This window comes from Zootermopsis nevadensis, unplaced genomic scaffold (genome assembly GCF_977971745.1).
Source record: "Zootermopsis nevadensis isolate Lab colony 2312 unplaced genomic scaffold, Znev_1.0 Znev_ptg000213l, whole genome shotgun sequence".
In the NCBI taxonomy this organism is placed as follows: domain Eukaryota; kingdom Metazoa; phylum Arthropoda; class Insecta; order Blattodea; family Termopsidae; genus Zootermopsis; species Zootermopsis nevadensis.
Window position 1 is genome coordinate 481,104 of NW_028259344.1, and position 23,725 is coordinate 504,828.

Sequence of the window (23,725 nt, forward strand, 5' to 3'; positions counted from 1 at the left end):
ATCCTCCAAACCCTTGGACATACATTAACGAGACTCTGACATGAAGTTGAAATATGCGTTCCCTCAAAGTGACATAAGGTTTGTCTCTCAGATGCCTACAGATCGGGAGATATTTAACTTTTAAAAATTGACTTTCGAATAATCTCGAAAAATTAAAATGTCTCTATCGTCCAAACCCTTGGACATACATTGACGTGACTATGACATGAAGTTGACATATACGTTCCCTCAAAGTGACATAAGTTTTGTCTCTCAGATTCCTACAGATCGGGAGATATTTGCCTTTTAAAAATTGACTTTCGAATAATCTCTAAAAATTTAAATGTCTGTATCCTCCAAACCCTTGGACATACATTGACGAGACTCTGACATGAAGTTGACATATACGTTCCCTCAAAGTGACATAAGGTTTGTCTCTCAGATGCCTACAGATCGGGAGATATTTAACTTTTAGGAATTGACTTTCGAATAATCTCGAAAAATTAAAATGTCTCTATCGTCCAAACCCTAGGACATACATTGACGAGATTCTGCCATGAAGTTGACATATACGTTCCCTCAAAGTGACATAAGAATCGTCTCTCAGATTCCTACAGATCGGGAGATATTTGCCTTTTAAAAATTGACTTTCGAATAATCTCGAAAAATTAAAATGTCTCTATCCTCCAAACCCTTTGACATACATTGATGTGACTTTGACAGGAAGTTTACATATACGTTCCCTCAAAGTGACATAAGTTTTGTCTCTCAGATTCCTACAGATCGGGAGATATTTGCCTTTTCAAAAATTGACTTTCGAATAATCTCGAAAAATTAAAATGTCTCACTCCTCCAAACCCTTGGACATACATTGACGTGAGTCTGACATGAAGTTGACATATGCATTCCCTCAAAGTGACATAAGGTTTGTCTCTCAGATGCCTACAGATCGGGAGATATTTGCCTTTTAAAAATTGACTTTCGAATAATTTCGAAAAATTTAAATGTCTCTATCGTCCAAACCCTTGGACATACATTGAAAAGATTCTGACATGAAGTTGACATATACGTTCCATCAAAGTGACATAAGTTGTGTCTCTCAGATGCCTACAGATCGGGAGTTATTTGCCTTTTAAAACTTGACTTTCGAATAATCTCGAAAAATTTAAATGTCTCTATCGTCCAAACCCTTGGACATACATTGAAAAGATTCTGACATGAAGTTGACATATATATTCCCTCAAAGTGACATAAGTTTTGTCTCTCAGATTCCTACAGATCGGGAGATATTTGGCTTTTAAAAATTGACTTTCGAATAATCTCGAAAAATTCAAATGTCTCTATCCTCCAAACCTTTGGACATACATTGACGAGACTCTGACATGAAGTTGACATATGCGTTCTCTCAAAGTGACAAAAGGTTTGTCTATCAGATGCCTACAGATCGGGAGATATTTGCCTTTTAAAACTTGACTTTCGAATAATCTCGAAAAATTTAAATGTCTCTATCGTCCAAAACCTTGGACATATATTGAAAAGATGCTGACATGAAGTTGACATATATATTCCCTCAAAGTGACATACGTTTTGTCTCTCAGATTCCTACAGATCGGGAGATATTTGGCTTTTAAAAATTGACTTTCGAATAATCTCGAAAAATTCAAATGTCTCTATCATCCAAACCTTTGGACATACATTGACGAGACTCTGACATGAAGTTGACATATGCGTTCCCTCAAAGTGACATAAGGTTTGTCTCTCAGATGCCTACAGATCGGGAGATATTTGCCTTTTAAAACTTGACTTTCGAATAATCTCGAAAAATTAAAATGTCTCTATCGTCCAAACTCTTGGACATACATTGAAAAGATTCTGACATGAAGTTGACATATATATTCCCTCAAAGTGACATAAGGTTTGGCTCTCAGATTCCTACAGATCGGGAGATATTTGCCTTTTAAAAACTGACTTTCGAATAATCTCGAAAAATTAAAATGTCTCTATCGTCCAAACCCTAGGACATACATTGACGAGATTCTGACATGAAGTTGACATATACGTTCCCTCAAAGTGACATAAGCTTCGTCTCTCAGATTCCTACAGATCGGGAGATATTTGCCTTTTGAAAAATTGACTTTCGAATAATCTCGAAAAATTAAAATGTCTCTATCCTCCAAACCCTTTGACATACATTGATGTGCCTTTGACAGGAAGTTTACATATACGTTCCCTCAAAGTGACATAAGTTTTGTCTCTCAGATTCCTACAGATCGGGAGATATTTGACTTTTAAAAATTGACTTTCGAATAATCTCGAAAAATTAAAATGTCTCTATCCTCCAAACCCTTGGACATACATTGACGAGACTCTGACATGAAGTTGACATATACGTTCCCTCAAAGTGACATAAGGTTTGTCTCTCAGATGCCTACAGATCGGGAGATATTTAACTTTTAGGAATTGACTTTCGAATAATCTCGAAAAATTAAAATGTCTCTATCGTCCAAACCCTAGGACATACATTGACGAGATTCTGCCATGAAGTTGACATATACGTTCCCTCAAAGTGACATAAGAATCGTCTCTCAGATTCCTACAGATCGGGAGATATTTGCCTTTTAAGAATTGACTTTCGAATAATCTCGAAAAATTAAAATGTCTCTATCCTCCAAACCCTTTGACATATATTGATGTGACTTTCACAGGAAGTTTACATATACGTTCCCTCAAAGTGACATAAGGTTTGTCTCTCAGATTCCTACAGATCGGGAGATATTTGCCTTTTAAATATTGACTTTCGAACAATTTCGAAAAATTTAAATGTCTCTATCCTCCAAACCCTTGGACATACATTGACGAGACTCTGACATGAAGTTGACATATGCATTCCCTCAAAGTGACATAAGGTTTGTCTCTCAGATGCCTACAGATCGGGAGATATTTGCCTTTTAAAAATTGACTTTCGAATAATTTCGAAAAATTTAAATGTCTCTATCGTCCAAACCCTTGGACATACATTGACGTGACTCTGACAGGAAGTTGACATATACGTTCCCTCAAAGTGACATAAGTTTTGTCTCTCAGATTCCTACAGATCGGGAGATATTTGCCTTTTAAAAATTGACTTTCGAATAATCTCTAAAATTTTTAAATGTCTCTATCCTCCAAACCCATGGACATACATTGAAAATATTCTGACATGAAGTTGGCATATACGTTCCCTCAAAGTGACATAAGTTTGTGTCTCATATTCCTACAGAACGGGAGATATTTGCCTTTTCAAAAATTGACTTTCGAATAATCTCGAAAAATTAAAATGTCTCTATCGTCCAAACCCTTGGACATACATTGAAAAGATTCTGACATGAAGTTGACATATAAGTTCCCTCAAAGTGACATAAGTTTTGTCTCTCAGATTCCAACAGATCGGGAGATATTTGCCTTTTAAAAATTGACTTTCAAATAATCTCGAAAAATTAAAATGTCTCTATCCTCCAAACTCTTGAACATACATTGACGTGACTATGACAGGAAGTTGACATATATATTCCCTCAAAGTGACATAAGGTTTGTTTCTCAGATTCTTACAGATCGGGAGATATTTAACCTTTTAAAAATTGACTTTCGAATAATCTCGAAAAATTCAAATGTCTCTATCCTCCAAACCTTTGGACATACATTGACGAGACTCTGACATGAAGTTAACATATGCGTTCCCTCTAAGTGACATAAGGTTTGTCTCTCAGATTCCTACAGATCGGGAGATATTTGCCTTTTAAAAATTGACTTTCGAATAATCTCGAAAAATTAAAATGTCTCTATCGTCCAAATTTTTGGACATACATTGACGAGATTCTGACATCAAATTGACATATACGCTCCCTCAAAGTGACTTAAGTTTTGTCTCTCAGATGAATACAGATCGGGAGATATTTGCCTTTTAAAAATTGACTTTCGAATAATCTCTAAAAATTAAAATGTTTCTATCGTCCAAACCCTTGGACATACATTGACGAGATTCTGACATGAAATTGACATATACGCTCCCTCAAAGTGACATAAGTTTTGTTTCTCAGATGAATACAGATCGGGAGATATTTGCCTTTTAAAAATTGACTTTCGAATAATCTCTAAAAATTAAAATGTCTCTATCCTCCAAACCCTTGGACATACATTGACGAGACTCTGACATGAAGTTGACATATGCGTTCCCTCAAAGTGACATAAGGTTTGTCTCTCACATGCCTACAGTTCGGGAGATATTTGCCATTTAAAAATTGACTTTCGAATAATCTCGAAAAATTAAAATGTCTCTATCGTCCAAACCCTTGGACATACATTGACGTGACTCTGACAGGAAGTTGACATATACGTTCCCTCAAAGTGACAAAAGTTTTGTCTCTCAGATTCTTACAGATCGGGAGATATTTGCCTTTTAAAAATTGACTTTCGAATAATCTCTAAAATTTTAAATGTCTCTATCCTCCAAACCCTTCAACATACATTGACGTGACTATGACACGAAGTTGACATATACGTTCCCTCAAAGTGACATAAGTTTTGTCTCTCGGATTAATACAGATCGGGAGATATTTGGCTTTTAAAAATTGACTTTCGAATAATCTCGAAAAATTAAAATGTCTCTATCCTCCAAACCCTTGGACATACATTGACGAGACTCTGACATGAAGTTGAAATATGCGTTCCCTCAAAGTGACATAAGGTTTGTCTCTCAGATGCCTACAGATCGGGAGATATTTAACTTTTAAAAATTGACTTTCGAATAATCTCGAAAAATTGAAATGTCTCTATCGTCCAAACCCTTGGACATACATTGACGTGACTATGACATGAAGTTGACATATACGTTCTCTCAAAGTGACATAAGTTTTGTCTCTCAGATTCCTACAGATCGGGAGATATTTGCCTTTTAAAAATTGACTTTCGAATAATCTCTAAAAATTTAAATATCTGTATCCTCCAAACCCTTGGACATACATTGACGAGACTCTGACATGAAGTTGACATACACGTTCCATCAAAGTGACACACGTTTTGACTCTCAGATGCCTACAGATCGGGAGATATTTGCCTTTTAAAACTTGACTTTCGAATAATCTCGAAAAATTAAAATGTCTCTATCGTCCAAACCCTTGGACATACATTGAAAATATTCTGACATGAAGTTGGCATATACGTTCCCTCAAAGTGACATAAGTTTGTGTTTCATATTCCTACAGAACGGGAGATATTTGCCTTTTCAAAAATTGACTTTCGAATAATGTCGAAAAATTAAAATGTCTCTATCGTCCAAACCCTTGGACATAAATTGAAAAGATTCTGACATGAAGTTGACATATAAGTTCCCTCAAAGTGACATAAGTTTTGTCTCTCAGATTCCACAGATCGGGAGATATTTGCCTTTTAAAAATTGACTTTCAAATAATCTCGAAAAATTAAAATGTCTCTATCCTCCAAACTCTTGGACATACATTGACGTGACTATGACAGGAAGTTGACATATATATTCCCTCAAAGTGACATAAGGTTTGTCTCTCAGATTCTTACAGATCGGGAGATATTTAACCTTTTAAAAATTGACTTTCGAATAATCTCGAAAAATTCAAATGTCTCTATCCTCCAAACCTTTGGACATACATTGACGAGACTCTGACATGAAGTTGACATTTGCGTTCCCTCTAAGTGACATAAGGTTTGTCTCTCAGATTCCTACAGATCGGGAGATATTTGCCTTTTAAAAATTGACTTTCGAATAATCTCGAAAAATTAAAATGTCTCTATCGTCCAAACCCTTGGACATACATTGACGAGATTCTGACATCAAATTGACATATACGCTCCCTCATAGTGACATAAGGTTTGTCTCTCACATGCCTACAGATCTGGAGATATTTGCCTTTTAAAAATTGACTTTCGAATAATCTCGAGAAATTAAAATGTCTCTATCGTCCAAACCCTTGGACATACATTGACGTGACTCTGACAGGAAGTTGACATATACGTTCCCTCAAAGAGATATAAGTTTTGTCTCTCAGATTCCTACAGATCGGGAGATATTTGCCTTTTAAAAATTGACTTTCGAATAATCTCTAAAATTTAAATGTCTCTATCCTCCAAACCCTTCAACATACATTGACGTGACTATGACATGAAGTTGACATATACGTTCCCTCAAAGTGACATAAGTTTTGTCTCTCGGATTAATACAGATCGGGAGATATTTGGCTTTTCAAAAATTGACTTTCGAATAATCTCGAAAAATTAAAATGTCTCTATCCTCCAAACCCTTGGACATATATTGACGAGACTCTGACATGAAGTTGAAATATGCGTTCCCTCAAAGTGACATAAGGTTTGTCTCTCAGATGCCTACAGATCGGGAGATATTTAACTTTTAGTAATTGACTTTCGAATAATCTCGAAAAATTAAAATGTCTCTATCGTCCAAACCCTTGGACATACATTGACGAGATTATGACATGAAGTTGACATATACGTTCCCTCAAAGTGACATAAGAATCGTCTCTCAGATTCCCACAGATCGGGAGATATTTGCCTTTAAATTATTGACTTTCGAATAATTTCGTAAAATTTAAATGTCTCTATCCTCCAAACCCTTGGACATACATTGACGAGACTCTGACATGAAGTTGACATATGCATTCCCTCAAAGTGACATAAGGTTTGTCTCTCAGATGCCTACAGATCGGGAGATATTTGCCTTTTAAAAATTGACTTTCGAATAATTTCGAAAAATTTAAATGTCTCTATCGTCCAAACCCTTGGACATACATTGAAAAGATTCTGACATGAAGTTGGCATATACGTTCCATCAAAGTGACATAAGTTTTGTCTCTCAGATGCCTACAGATCGGGAGATATTTGCCTTTTAAAACTTGACTTTTGAATAATCTCGAAAAATTTAAATGTCTCTATCGTCCAAACCCTTGGACATACATTGAAAAGATTCTGACATGAAGTTGACATATATATTACTTCAAAGTGACATAAGTTTTGTCTCTCAGATTCCTACAGATCGGGAGATATTTGGCCTTTAAAAATTGACTTTCGAATAATCTCGAAAAATTCAAATGTCTCTATCCTCCAAACCTTTGGACATACATTGGCGAGACTCTGACATGAAGTTGACATATACGCTCCCTCAAAGTGACATAAGTTTTGTCTCTCAGATGAATACAGATCGGGAGATATTTGCCTTTTAAAAATTGACTTTCGAATAATCTCTAAAAATTAAAATGTCTCTATCCTCCAAACCCTTGGACATACATTGACGAGACTCTGACATGAAGTTGACATATGCGTTCCCTCAAAGTGACATAAGGTTTGTCTCTCACATGCCTACAGTTCGGGAGATATTTGCCTTTTAAAAATTGACTTTCGAATAATCTCGAAAAATTAAAATGTCTCTATCGTCCAAACCCTTGGACATACATTGACGTGACTCTGACAGGAAGTTGACATATACGTTCCATCAAAGTGACATAAGTTTTGTCTCTCAGATTCCTTCAGATCGGGAGATATTTGCCTTTTAAAAATTGACTTTCGAATAATCTCTAAAATTTTAATGTCTCTATCCTCCAAACCCTTCAACATACATTGACGTGACTATGACATGAAGTTGAAATATGCGTTCCCTCAAAGTGACATAAGGTTTGTCTCTCAGATGCCTACAGATCGGGAGATATTTAACTTTTAGGAATTGACTTTCGAATAATCTCGAAAAATTAAAATGTCTCTATCGTCCAAACCCTTGGACATACATTGACGAGATTATGACATGAAGTTGACATATACGTTCCCTGAAAGTGACATAAGAATCGTCTCTCAGATTCCTACAGATCGGGAGATATTTGCCTTTTAAATATTGACTTTCGAATAATTTCGTAAAATTTAAATGTCTCTATCCTCCAAACCCTTGGACATACATTGACGAGACTCTGACATGAAGTTGACATATGCATTCCCTCAAAGTTACATAAGGTTTGTCTCTCAGATGCCTACAGATCGGGAGATATTTGCCTTTTAAAAATTGACTTTCGAATAATTTCGAAAAATTTAAATGTCTCTATCGTCCAAACCCTTGGACATACATTGAAAAGATTCTGACATGAAGTTGACATATACGTTCCATCAAAGTGACATAAGTTTTGTCTCTCAGATGCCTACAGATCGGGAGATATTTGCCTTTTAAAACTTTCACTTTTGAATAATCTCGAAAAATTTAAATGTCACTATCGTCCAAACCCTTGGACATACATTGAAAAGATTCTGACATGAAGTTGACATATATATTACCTCAAAGTGACATAAGCTTTGTCTCTCAGATTCCTACAGATCGGGAGATATTTGGCTTTTAAAAATTGTTTTTCGAATAATCTCGAAAAATTCAAATGTCTCTATCCTCCAAACCTTTGGACATACATTGACGAGACTCTGACATGAAGTTGACATATACGCTCCCTCAAAGTGACATAAGTTTTGTCTCTCAGATGAATACAGATCGGGAGATATTTGCCTTTTAATAATTGACTTTCGAATAATCTCTAAAAATTAAAATGTCTCTATCCTCCAAACCCTTGGACATACATTGACGAGACTCTGACATGAAGTTGACATATGCGTTCCCTCAAAGTGACATAAGGTTTGTCTCTCACATGCCTACAGTTCGGGAGATATTTGCCTTTTAAAAATTGACTTTCGAATAATCTCGAAAAATTAAAATGTCTCTATCGTCCAAACCCTTGGACATACATTGACGTGACTCTGACAGGAAGTTGACATATACGTTTCCTCAAAGTGACATAAGTTTTGTCTCTCAGATTCCTACAGATCGGGAGATATTTGCCTTTTAAAAATTGACTTTCGAATAATCTCTAAAATTTAAATGTCTCTATCCTCCAAACCCTTCAACATACATTGACGTGACTATGACATGAAGTTGACATATACGTTCCCTCAAAGTGACATAAGTTTTGTCTCTCGGATTAATACAGATCGGGAGATATTTGGCTTTTAAAAATTGACTTTCGAATAATCACGAAAAATTAAAATGTCTCTATCCTCCAAACCCTTGGACATACATTGACGAGACTCTGACATGAAGTTGAAATATGCGTTCCCTCAAAGTGACATAAGGTTTGTCTCTCAGATGCCTACAGATCGGGAGATATTTAACTTTTAAAAATTGACTTTCGAATAATCTCGAAAAATTTAAATATCTGTATCCTCCAAACCCTTGGACATACATTGACGTGACTATGACATGAAGTTGACATATACGTTCCCTCAAAGTGACATAAGTTTTGTCTCTCAGATTCCTACAGATCGGGAGATATTTGCCTTTTAAAAATTGACTTTCGAATAATCTCTAAAAATTTAAATATCTGTATCCTCCAAACCCTTGGACATACATTGACGAGACTCTGACATGAAGTTGACATATACGTTCCATCAAAGTGACATAAGTTTTGACTCTCAGATGCCTACAGATCGGGAGATATTTGCCTTTTAAAACTTGACTTTCGAATAATCTCGAAAAATTAAAATGTCTCTATCGTCCAAACCCTTGGACATACATTGACGAGATTCTAACATCAAATTGACATATACGCTCCCTCAAAGTGACATAAGTTTTGTCTCTCAGATGAATACAGATCGGGAGATATTTGCCTTTTAAAAATTGACTTTCGAATAATCTCTAAAAATTAAAATGTCTCTATCCACCAAACCATTGGACATACATTGACGAGACTCTGACATGAAGTTGACATATGCGTTCCCTCAAAGTGACATAAGGTTTGTCTCTCACATGCCTACAGATCGGGAGATATTTGCCTTTTAAAAATTTACTTTCGAATAATCTCTAGAAATTAAAATGTCTCTATCGTCCAAACCCTTGGACATACATTGACGTGACTCTGACAGGAAGTTGACATATACGTTCCCTCAAAGAGACATAAGTTTTGTCGCTCAGATTCCTATAGATCGGGAGATATTTGCCTTTTAATAATTGACTTTCGAATAATCTCTAAAATTTAAATGTCTCTATCCTCCAAACCCTTCAACATACATTGACGTGACTATGACATGAAGTTGACATATACGTTCCCTCAAAGTGACATAAGTTTTGTCTCTCGGATTAATACAGATCGGGAGATATTTGGCTTTTCAAAAATTGACTTTCTAATAATCTCGAAAAATTAAAATGTCTCTATCCTCCAAACCCTTGGACATATATTGACGAGACTCTGACATGAAGTTGAAATATGCGTTCCCTCAAAGTGACATAAGGTTTGTCTCTCAGATGCCTACAGATCGGGAGATATTTAACTTTTAGGAATTGACTTTCGAATAATCTCGAAAAATTAAAATGTCTCTATCGTCCAAACCCTTGGACATACATTGACGAGATTATGACATGAAGTTGACATATACGTTCCCTCAAAGTGACATAAGAATCGTCTCTCAGATTCCTACAGATCGGGAGATATTTGCCTTTTAAATATTGACTTTCGAATAATTTCGTTAAATTTAAATGTCTCTATCCTCCAAACCCTTGGACATACATTGACGAGACTCTGACATGAAGTTGACATATGCATTCCCTCAAAGTGACATAAGGTTTGTCTCTCAGATGCCTACAGATCGGGAGATATTTGCCTTTTAAAAATTGACTTTCGAATAATTTCGAAAAATTTAAATGTCTCTATCGTCCAAACCCTTGGACATACATTGACGAGACTCTGACATGAAGTTGACATATGCGTTCTCTCAAAGTGACATAAGGTTTGTCTCTCAGATGCCTACAGATCGGGAGATATTTGCCTTTTAATACTTGACTTTCGAATAATCTCGAAAAATTTAAATGTCTCTATCGTCCAAACCCTTGGACATACATTGAAAAGATTCTGACATGAAGTTGACATATATATTCCCTCAAAGTGACATACGTTTTGTCTCTCAGATTCCTACAGATCGGGAGATATTTGGCTTTTAAAAATTGACTTTCGAATAATCTCGAAAGATTAAAATGTCTCTATCGTCCAAACTCTTGGACATACATTGAAAAGATTCTGACATGAAGTTGACATATATATTCCCTCAAAGTGACATAAGGTTTGTCTCTCAGATGCATACAGATCGGGAGATATTTGCCTTTTAAAACTTGACTTTCGAATAATCTCGAAAGATTAAAATGTCTCTATCGTCCAAACTCTTGGACATACATTGAAAAGATTCTGACATGAAGTTGACATATATATTCCCTCAAAGTGACATAAGGTTTGTCTCTCAGATTCCTACAGATCGGGAGATATTTGCCTTTTAAAAATTGACTTTCGAATAATCTCGAGAAATTAAAATGTCTCTATCGTCCAAACCCTTGGACATACATTGACGTGACTCTGACAGGAAGTTGACATATACGTTCCCTCAAAGAGACATAAGTTTTGTCTCTCAGATTCCTACAGATCGGGAGATATTTGCCTTTTAAAAATTGACTTTCGAATAATCTCTAAAATTTAAATGTCTCTATCCTCCAAACCCTTCAACATACATTGACGTGACTATGACATGAAGTTGACATATACGTTCCGTCAAAGTGACATAAGTTTTGTCTCTCGGATTAATACAGATCGGGAGATATTTGGCTTTTCAAAAATTGACTTTCGAATAATCTCGAAAAATTAAAATGTCTCTATCCTCCAAACCCTTGGACATATATTGACGAGACTCTGACATGAAGTTGAAATATGCGTTCCCTCAAAGTGACATAAGGTATGTCTCTCAGATGCCTACAGATCGGGAGATATTTAACTTTTAGTAATTGACTTTCGAATAATCTCGAAAAATTAAAATGTCTCTATCGTCCAAACCCTTGGACATACATTGACGAGATTATGACATGAAGTTGACATATACGTTCCCTCAAAGTGACATAAGAATCGTTTCTCAGATTCCCACAGATCGGGAGATATTTGCCTTTAAATTATTGACTTTCGAATAATTTCGTAAAATTTAAATGTCTCTATCCTCCAAACCCTTGGACATACATTGACGAGACTCTGACATGAAGTTGACATATGCATTCCCTCAAAGTGACATAAGGTTTGTCTCTCAGATGCCTACAGATCGGGAGATATTTGCCTTTTAAAAATTGACTTTCGAATAATTTCGAAAAATTTAAATGTCTCTATCGTCCAAACCCTTGGACATACATTGAAAAGATTCTGACATGAAGTTGGCATATACGTTCCATCAAAGTGACATAAGTTTTGTCTCTCAGATGCCTACAGATCGGGAGATATTTGCCTTTTAAAACTTGACTTTTGAATAATCTCGAAAAATTTAAATGTCTCTATCGTCCAAACCCTTGGACATACATTGAAAAGATTCTGACATGAAGTTGACATATATATTACCTCAAAGTGACATAAGTTTTGTCTCTCAGATTCCTACAGATCGGGAGATATTTGGCTTTTAAAAATTGACTTTCGAATAATCTCGAAAAATTCAAATGTCTCTATCCTCCAAACCTTTGGACATACATTGGCGAGACTCTGACATGAAGTTGACATATACGCTCCCTCAAAGTGACATAAGTTTTGTCTCTCAGATGAATACAGATCGGGAGATATTTGCCTTTTAAAAATTGACTTTCGAATAATCTCTAAAAATTAAAATGTCTCTATCCTCCAAACCCTTGGACATACATTGACGAGACTCTGACATGAAGTTGACATATGCGTTCCCTCAAAGTGACATAAGGTTTGTCTCTCACATGCCTACAGTTCGGGAGATATTTGCCTTTTAAAAATTGACTTTCGAATAATCTCGAAAAATTAAAATGTCTCTATCGTCCAAACCCTTGGACATACATTGACGTGACTCTGACAGGAAGTTGACATATACGTTCCCTCAAAGTGACATAAGTTTTGTCTCTCAGATTCCTTCAGATCGGGAGATATTTGCCTTTTAAAAATTGACTTTCGAATAATCTCTAAAACTTTAAATGTCTCTATCCTCCAAACCCTTCAACATACATTGACGTGACTATGACATGAAGTTGAAATATGCGTTCCCTCAAAGTGACATAAGGTTTGTCTCTCAGATGCCTACAGATCGGGAGATATTTAACTTTTAGGAATTGACTTTCGAATAATCTCGAAAAATTAAAATGTCTCTATCGTCCAAACCCTTGGACATACATTGACGAGATTATGACATGAAGTTGACATATACGTTCCCTCAAAGTGACATAAGAATCGTCTCTCAGATTCCTACAGATCGGGAGATATTTGCCTTTTAAATATTGACTTTCGAATAATTTCGTAAAATTTAAATGTCTCTATCCTCCAAACCCTTGGACATACATTGACGAGACTCTGACATGAAGTTGACATATGCATTCCCTCAAAGTTACATAAGGTTTGTCTCTCAGATGCCTACAGATCGGGAGATATTTGCCTTTTAAAAATTGACTTTCGAATAATTTCGAAAAATTTAAATGTCTCTATCGTCCAAACCCTTGGACATACATTGAAAAGATTCTGACATGAAGTTGACATATACGTTCCATCAAAGTGACATAAGTTTTGTCTCTCAGATGCCTACAGATCGGGAGATATTTGCCTTTTAAAACTTGACTTTTGAATAATCTCGAAAAATTTAAATGTCTCTATCGTCCAAACCCTTGGACATACATTGAAAAGATTCTGACATGAAGTTGACATATATATTACCTCAAAGTGACATAAGCTTTGTCTCTCAGATTCCTACAGATCGGGAGATATTTGGCTTTTAAAAATTGTTTTTCGAATAATCTCGAAAAATTCAAATGTCTCTATCCTCCAAACCTTTGGACATACATTGACGAGACTCTGACATGAAGTTGACATATACGCTCCCTCAAAGTGACATAAGTTTTGTCTCTCAGATGAATACAGATCGGGAGATATTTGCCTTTTAATAATTGACTTTCGAATAATCTCTAAAAATTAAAATGTCTCTATCCTCCAAACCCTTGGACATACATTGACGAGACTCTGACATGAAGTTGACATATGCGTTCCCTCAAAGTGACATAAGGTTTGTCTCTCACATGCCTACAGTTCGGGAGATATTTGCCTTTTAAAAATTGACTTTCGAATAATCTCGAAAAATTAAAATGTCTCTATCGTCCAAACCCTTGGACATACATTGACGTGACTCTGACAGGAAGTTGACATATACGTTTCCTCAAAGTGACATAAGTTTTGTCTCTCAGATTCCTACAGATCGGGAGATATTTGCCTTTTAAAAATTGACTTTCGAATAATCTCTAAAATTTAAATGTCTCTATCCTCCAAACCCTTCATCATACATTGACGTGACTATGACATGAAGTTGACATATACGTTCCCTCAAAGTGACATAAGTTTTGTCTCTCGGATTAATACAGATCGGGAGATATTTGGCTTTTAAAAATTGACTTTCGAATAATCTCGAAAAATTAAAATGTCTCTATCCTCCAAACCCTTGGACATACATTGACGAGACTCTGACATGAAGTTGAAATATGCGTTCCCTCAAAGTGACATAAGGTTTGTCTCTCAGATGCCTACAGATCGGGAGATATTTAACTTTTAAAAATTGACTTTCGAATAATCTCGAAAAATTTAAATATCTGTATCCTCCAAACCCTTGGACATACATTGACTTGACTATGACATGAAGTTGACATATACGTTCCCTCAAAGTGACATAAGTTTTGTCTCTCAGATTCCTACAGATCGGGAGATATTTGCCTTTTAAAAATTGACTTTCGAATAATCTCTAAAAATTTAAATATCTGTATCCTCCAAACCCTTGGACATACATTGACGAGACTCTGACATGAAGTTGACATATACGTTCCATCAAAGTGACATAAGTTTTGACTCTCAGATGCCTACAGATCGGGAGATATTTGCCTTTTAAAACTTGACTTTCGAATAATCTCCAAAAATTAAAATGTCTCTATCGTCCAAACCCTTGGACATACATTGACGAGATTCTAACATCAAATTGACATATACGCTCCCTCAAAGTGACATAAGTTTTGTCTCTCAGATGAATACAGATCGGGAGATATTTGCCTTTTAAAAATTGACTTTCGAATAATCTCTAAAAATTAAAATGTCTCTATCCTCCAAACCATTGGACATACATTGACGAGACTCTGACATGAAGTTGACATATGCGTTCCCTCAAAGTGACATAAGGTTTGTCTCTCACATGCCTACAGATCGGGAGATATTTGCCTTTTAAAAATTTACTTTCGAATAATCTCGAGAAATTAAAATGTCTCTATCGTCCAAACCCTTGGACATACATTGACGTGACTCTGACAGGAAGTTGACATATACGTTCCCTCAAAGAGACATAAGTTTTGTCGCTCAGATTCCTATAGATCGGGAGATATTTGCCTTTTAATAATTGACTTTCGAATAATCTCTAAAATTTAAATGTCTCTATCCTCCAAACCCTTCAACATACATTGACGTGACTATGACATGAAGTTGACATATACGTTCCCTCAAAGTGACATAAGTTTTGTCTCTCGGATTAATACAGATCGGGAGATATTTGGCTTTTCAAAAATTGACTTTCTAATAATCTCGAAAATTTAAAATGTCTCTATCCTCCAAACCCTTGGACATATATTGACGAGACTCTGACATGAAGTTGAAATATGCGTTCCCTCAAAGTGACATAAGGTTTGTCTCTCAGATGCCTACAGATCGGGAGATATTTAACTTTTAGGAATTGACTTTCGAATAATCTCGAAAAATTAAAATGTCTCTATCGTCCAAACCCTTGGACATACATTGACGAGATTATGACATGAAGTTGACATATACGTTCCCTCAAAGTGACATAAGAATCGTCTCTCAGATTCCTACAGATCGGGAGATATTTGCCTTTTAAATATTGACTTTCGAATAATTTCGTTAAATTTAAATGTCTCTATCCTCCAAACCCTTGGACATACATTGACGAGACTCTGACATGAAGTTGACATATGCATTCCCTCAAAGTGACATAAGGTTTGTCTCTCAGATGCCTACAGATCGGGAGATATTTGCCTTTTAAAAATTGACTTTCGAATAATTTCGAAAAATTTAAATGTCTCTATCGTCCAAACCCTTGGACATACATTGACGAGACTCTGACATGAAGTTGACATATGCGTTCTCTCAAAGTGACATAAGGTTTGTCTCTCAGATGCCTACAGATCGGGAGATATTTGCCTTTTAATACTTGACTTTCGAATAATCTCGAAAAATTTAAATGTCTCTATCGTCCAAACCCTTGGACATACATTGAAAAGATTCTGACATGAAGTTGACATATATATTCCCTCAAAGTGACATACGTTTTGTCTCTCAGATTCCTACAGATCGGGAGATATTTGGCTTTTAAAAATTGACTTTCGAATAATCTCGAAAGATTAAAATGTCTCTATCGTCCAAACTCTTGGACATACATTGAAAAGATTCTGACATGAAGTTGACATATATATTCCCTCAAAGTGACATAAGGTTTGTCTCTCAGATGCCTACAGATCGGGAGATATTTGCCTTTTAAAACTTGACTTTCGAATAATCTCGAAAGATTAAAATGTCTCTATCGTCCAAACTCTTGGACATACATTGAAAAGATTCTGACATGAAGTTGACATATATATTCCCTCAAAGTGACATAAGGTTTGTCTCTCAGATTCCTACAGATCGGGAGATATTTGCCTTTTAAAAATTGACTTTCGAATAATCTCGAAAAATTGAAATGTTTCTATCGTCCAAACCCTAGGACATACATTGACGAGATTCTGACATGAAGTTGACATATACGTTCCCTCAAAGTGACATAAGCTTCGTCTCTCAGATTCCTATAGATCGGGAGATATTTGCTTTTTGAAAAATTGTCTTTCGAATAATCTCGAAAAATTAAAATGTCTCTATCCTCCAAACCCTTTGACATACATTGATGTGACTTTGACAGGAAATGTACATATACGTTCCCTCAAAGTGACATAAGTTTTGTCTTTCAGATTAATACAGATCGGGAGATATTTGTTTTTTTAAAAATTGACTTTCGAATAATCTCGAAAAATTAAAATGTCTCTATCCTCCAAACCCTTGGACATACATTGACGAGACTCTGACATGAAGTTGACATATGCATTCCCTCAAAGTGACATAAGTTTTGTCTCTCAGATGCCTACAGATCGGGAGATATTTGCCTTTTAAAACTTGACTTTCGAATAATCTCGAAAAAATTAAAATGTCTCTATCGTCCAAACCCTCGGACATACATTGAAAAGATTCTGACATGAAGTTGACATATACGTTCCCTCAAAGTGACATAAGTTTTGTGTCTCAGATTCCTACAGAACGGGAGATATTTGCCTTTTCAAAAATTGACTTTCGAATAATCTCGAAAAATTAAAATGTCTCTATCGTCCAAACCCTTGGACATACATTGACGAGGACTCTGACAGGAAGTTGACATATACGTTCCCTCAAAGTGACATAAGTTTTGTCTCTCAGATTCCTACAGATCGGGAGATATTTGCTTTTTAAAAATTGACTTTCGAATAATCTCTAAAATTTTAAATGTCTCTATCCTCCAAACCCTTCAACATACATTGACGTGACTATGACATGAAGTTGACATATGCATTCCCTCAAAGTGACATAAGTTTTGTCTCTCAGATTTTTTACAGATCGGGAGATATTTGCCTTTTAAAACTTGACTTTCGAATAATCTCGAAAAATTAAAATGTCTCTATCCTCCAAACCCTTGGACATACATTGACGAGACTCTGACATGAAGTTGAAATATGCGTTCCCTCAAAGTGACATAAGGTTTGTCTCTCAGATGCCTACAGATCGGGAGATATTAAACTTTTAAAAATTGACTTTCGAATAATCTCGAAAAATTGAAATGTCTCTATCGTCCAAACCCTTGGACATACATTGACGTGACTATGACATGAAGTTTACATATACGTTCCCTCAAAGTGACATAAGGTTTGTCTCTCAGATGCCTACAGATCGGGAGATATTTAACTTTTAGGAATTGACTTTCGAATAAACTCGAAAAATTAAAATGTCTCTATCGTCCAACCCCTTGGACATACATTAACAAGATTATGACATGAAGTTGACATATACGTTCCCTCAAAGTGACATAAGAATCGTCTCTCAGATTCCTACAGATCGGGAGATATTTGCCTTTTAAAAATTGACTTTCGAATAATTTCGAAAAATTAAAATGTCTCTATCCGCCAAACCCTTTTACATACATTGATGTGACTTTGACAGGAAGTTTACATATACGTTCCCTCAAAGTGACATAAGTTTTGTCTCTCAGATTCCTACAGATCGGGAGATATTTGCCTTTTAAATATTACTTTCGAATAATTTCGAAAAATTTAAATGTCTCTATCGTCCAAACCCTTTGACATACATTGAAAAGATTCTGACATAAAGTTGACATATACGTTCCATCAACGTGACATAAGTTTTGTCTCTCAGATGCCTACAGATCGGGAGATATTTGCCTTTTAAAACTTGACTTTCGAATATTCTCGAAAAATTTAAATGTCTCTATCATCCAAACCCTTGGACATACATTGAAAAGATTCTGACATGAAGTTGACATATATATTCCCTCAAAGTGACATAAGTTTTGTCTGTCAGATTCCTACAGATCGGGAGATATTTGGCTTTTAAAAATTGACTTTCGAATAATCTCGAAAAATTCAAATGTCTCTATCCTCCAAACCTTTGGACATACATTGACGAGACTCTGACATGAAGTTGACATATGCGTTCTCTCAAAGTGACATAAGGTTTGTCTCTCAGATGCCTACAGATCGGGAGATATTTGCCTTTTAAAACTTGACTTTCGAATAATCTCAAGAAATTTAAATGTCTCTATCGTCCAAACCCTTGGACATACATTGAAAAGATTCTGACATGAAGTTGACATATATATTCCCTCAAAGTGACATACGTTTTGTCTCTCAGATTCCTACAGATCGGGAGATATTTGGCTTTTAAAAATTGACTTTCGAATAATCTCGAAAAATTCAAATGTCTCTATCCTCCAAACCTTTGGACATACATTGACGAGACTCTTACATGAAGTTGACATATGCGTTCCCTCAAAGTGACATAAGGTTTGTCTCTCAGATGCCTACAGATCGGGAGATATTTGCCTTTTAAAACTTGACTTTCGAATAATCTCGAAAAATTAAAATGTCTCTATCGTCCAAACCCTTTGACATACCTTGACAAGATTCTGACATAAAGTTGACATATACGTTCCATCAAAGTGACATAAGTTTTGTCTCTCAGATGCCTACAGATCGGGAGATATTTGCCTTTTAAAACTTGACTTTCGAATAATCTCGAAAAATTAAAATGTCTCTATCGTCCAAACCCTTGGACATACATTGAAAAGATTCTGACATGAAGTTGACATATACGTTCCCTCAAAGTGACATAAGTTTTGTGTCTCAGATTCCTACAGAACGGGAGATATTTGCTCTTTTCAAAAATTGACTTTCGAATAATCTCGAAAAATTAAAATGTCTCTATCGTCCAAACCCTTTCACATACATTGAAAAGATTCTGACATGAAGTTGACATATACGTTCCCTCAAAGTGACATAAGTTTTGTCTCTCAGATTCCTACAGATCGGGAGATATTTGGCTTTTAAAAATTGACTTTCGAATAATCTCGATAAATTCAAATGTCTCTATCCTCCAAACCTTTTTACATACATTGACGAGACTCTTACATGAAGTTGACATATGCGTTCCCTCAAAGTGACATAAGGTTTGTCTCTCAGATGCCTACAGATCGGGAGATATTTGCCTTTTAAAACTTGACTTTCGAATAATCTCGAAAGATTAAAATGTCTCTATCGTCCAAACTCTTGGACATACATTGAAAAGATTCTGACATGAAGTTGACATATATATTCCCTCAAAGTGACATAAGGTTTGTCTCTCAGATTCCTACAGATCGGGAGATATTTGCCTTTTAAAAATTGACTTTCGAATAATCTCGAAAAATTGAAATGTTTCTATCGTCCAAACCCTAGGACATACATTGACGAGATTCTGACGTGAACTTGACATATACGTTCCCTCAATGTGACATAAGCTTCGTCTCTCAGATTCCTACAGATCGGGAGATATTTGCTCTTTGAAAAATTGACTTTCGAATAATCTCGAAAAATTAAAATGTCTCTATCCTCCAAACCCTTTGACATACATTGATGTGACTTTGACAGGAAATTTACATATACGTTCCCTCAAAGTGACATAAGTTTTGTCTCTCAGATTAATACAGATCGGGAGATATTTGCCTTTTAAAAATTGACTTTCGAATAATCTCGAAAAATTAAAATGTCTCTATCCTCCAAACCCTTGGACATACATTGACGAGACTCTGACATGAAGTTGACATATGCATTCCCTCAAAGTGACATAAGTTTTGTCTCTCAGATGCCTACAGATCGGGAGATATTTGCCTTTTAAAACTTGACTTTCGAATAATCTCGAAAAAATTAAAATGTCTCTATCTTCCAAACCCTTGGACATACATTGAAAAGATTCTGACATGAAGTTGACATATACGTTCCCTCAAAGTGACATAAGTTTTGTGTCTCAGATTCATACAGAACGGGAGATATTTGCCTTTTCAAAAATTGACTTTCGAATAATCTCGAAAAATTAAAATGTCTCTATCGTCCAAACCCTTGGACATACATTGACGTGACTCTGATAGGAAGTTGACATATACGTTCCCTCAAAGTGACATAAGTTTTGTCTCTCAGATTCCTACAGATCGGGAGATATTTGCCTTTTAAAAATTGACTTTCGAATAATCTCTAAAATTTTAAATGTCTCTATCCTCCAAACCCTTCAACATACATTGACGTGACTATGACATGAAGTTGACGTATGCATTCCCTCAAAGTGACATAAGTTTTGTCTCTCAGATGCCTACAGATCGGGAGATATTTGCCTTTTAAAACTTGACTTTCGAATAATCTCGAATAATTAAAATGTCTCTATCCTCCAAACCCTTGGACATACATTGACGAGACTCTGACATGAAGTTGAAATATGCGTTCCCTCAAAGTGACATAAGGTTTGTCTCTCAGATGCCTACAGATCGGGAGATATTTAACTTTTAAAAATTGACTTTCGAATAATCTCGAAAAATTGAAATGTCTCTATCGTCCAAACCCTTGGACATACATTGACGTGACTATGACATGAAGTTGACATATACGTTCCCTCAAAGTGACATAAGGTTTGTCTCTCAGATGCCTACAGATCGGGAGATATTTAACTTTTAGGAATTGACTTTCGAATAATCTCGAAAAATTAAAATGTCTCTATCGTCCAACCCCTTGGACATACATTGACGAGATTATGACATGAAGTTGACATATACGTTCCCTCAAAGTGACATAAGAATCGTCTCTCAGATTCCTACAGATCGGGAGATATTTGCCTTTTAAAAATTGACTTTCGAATAATCTCGAAAAATTAAAATGTCTCTATCCGCCAAACCCTTTTACATACATTGATGTGACTTTGACAGGAAGTTTACATATACGTTCCCTCAAAGTGACATAAGTTTTGTCTCTCAGATTCCTACAGATCGGGAGATATTTGCCTTTTAAATATTACTTTCGAATAATTTCGAAAAATTTAAATGTCTCTATCGTCCAAACCCTTGGACATACATTGAAAAGATTCTGACATAAAGTTGACATATACGTTCCATCAACGTGACATAAGTTTTGTCTCTCAGATGCCTACAGATCGGGAGATATTTGCCTTTTAAAACTTGACTTTCGAATAATCTCGAAAAATTTAAATGTCTCTATCATCCAAACCCTTGGACATACATTGAAAAGATTCTGACATGAAGTTGACATATATATTCCCTCAAAGTGACATAAGTTTTGTCTCTCAGATTCCTACAGATCGGGAGATATTTGGCTTTTAAAAATTGACTTTCGAATAATCTCGAAAAATTCAAATGTCTCTATCCTCCAAACCTTTGGACATACATTGACGAGACTCTGACATGAAGTTGACATATGCGTTCTCTCAAAGTGACATAAGGTTTGTCTCTCAGATGCCTACAGATCGGGAGATATTTGCCTTTTAAAACTTGACTTTCGAATAATCTCGAAAAATTTAAATGTCTCTATCGTCCAAACCCTTGGACATACATTGAAAAGATTCTGACATGAAGTTGACATATATATTCCCTCAAAGTGACATACGTTTTGTCTCTCAGATTCCTACAGATCGGGAGATATTTGGCTTTTAAAAATTGACTTTCGAATAATCTCGAAAAATTCAAATGTCTCTATCCTCCAAACCTTTGGACATACATTGACGAGACTCTTACATGAAGTTGGCATATGCGTTCCCTCAAAGTGACATAAGGTTTGTCTCTCAGATGCCTACGGATCGGGAGATATTTGCCTTTTAAAACTTGACTTTCGAATAATCTCGAAAAATTAAAATGTCTCTATCGTCCAAACTCTTGGACATACATTGAAAAGATTCTGACATGAAGTTGACATATATATTCCCTCAAAGTGACATAAGGTTTGTCTCTCAGATTTTTACAGATCGGGAGATATTTGCCTTTTAAAAATTGACTTTTGAATAATCTCGAAAAATTAAAATGTCTCTATCGTCCAAACCCTAGGACATACATTGACGAGATTCTGACATGAAGTTGACATATACGTTCCCTCTAAGTGACATAAGCTTCGTCTCTCAGATTCCTACAGATCGGGAGATATTTGCCTTTTGAAAAATTGACTTTCGAATAATCTCAAAAAATTAAAATGTCTCTATCCTCCAAACCCTTTGACATACATTGATGTGACTTTGACAGGAAGTTTACATATACGTTCCCTCAAAGTAACATAAGTTTTGTCTCTCAGATTCCTACAGATCGGGAGATATTTGCCTTTTAAAAATTGACTTTCGAATAATCTCGAAAAATTAAAATGTCTCTCTCCTCCAAACCCTTGGACATACATTGACGAAACTCTGACATGAAGTTGACATATGCATTCCCTCAAAGTGACATAAGGTTTGTCTCTCAGATGCCTACAGATCGGGAGATATTTGCCTTTTAAAAATTAACATTCGAATAATTTCGAAAAGTTAAAATGTCTCTATCGTCCAAACCCTTGGACATACCTTGACAAGATTCTGACATGAAGTTGACATATACGTTCCATCAAAGTGACATAAGTTTTGTCTCTCAGATGCCTACAGATCGGGAGATATTTGCCTTTTAAAACTTGACTTTCGAATAATCTCGAAAAATTGAAATGTCTCTATCGTCCAAACCCTTGGACATACATTGAAAAGATTCTGACATGAAGTTGACATATACGTTCCCTCAAAGTGACATAAGTTTTGTGTCTCAGATTCCTACAGAACGGGAGATATTTGCCTTTTCAAAAATTGACTTTCGAATAATCTCGAAAAATTAAAATGTCTCTATCGTCCAAACCCTTGGACATACATTGAAAAGATTCTGACATGAAGTTGACATATACGTTCCCTCAAAGTGACATAAGTTTTGTCTCTCAGATTCCTACAGATCGGGAGATATTTGC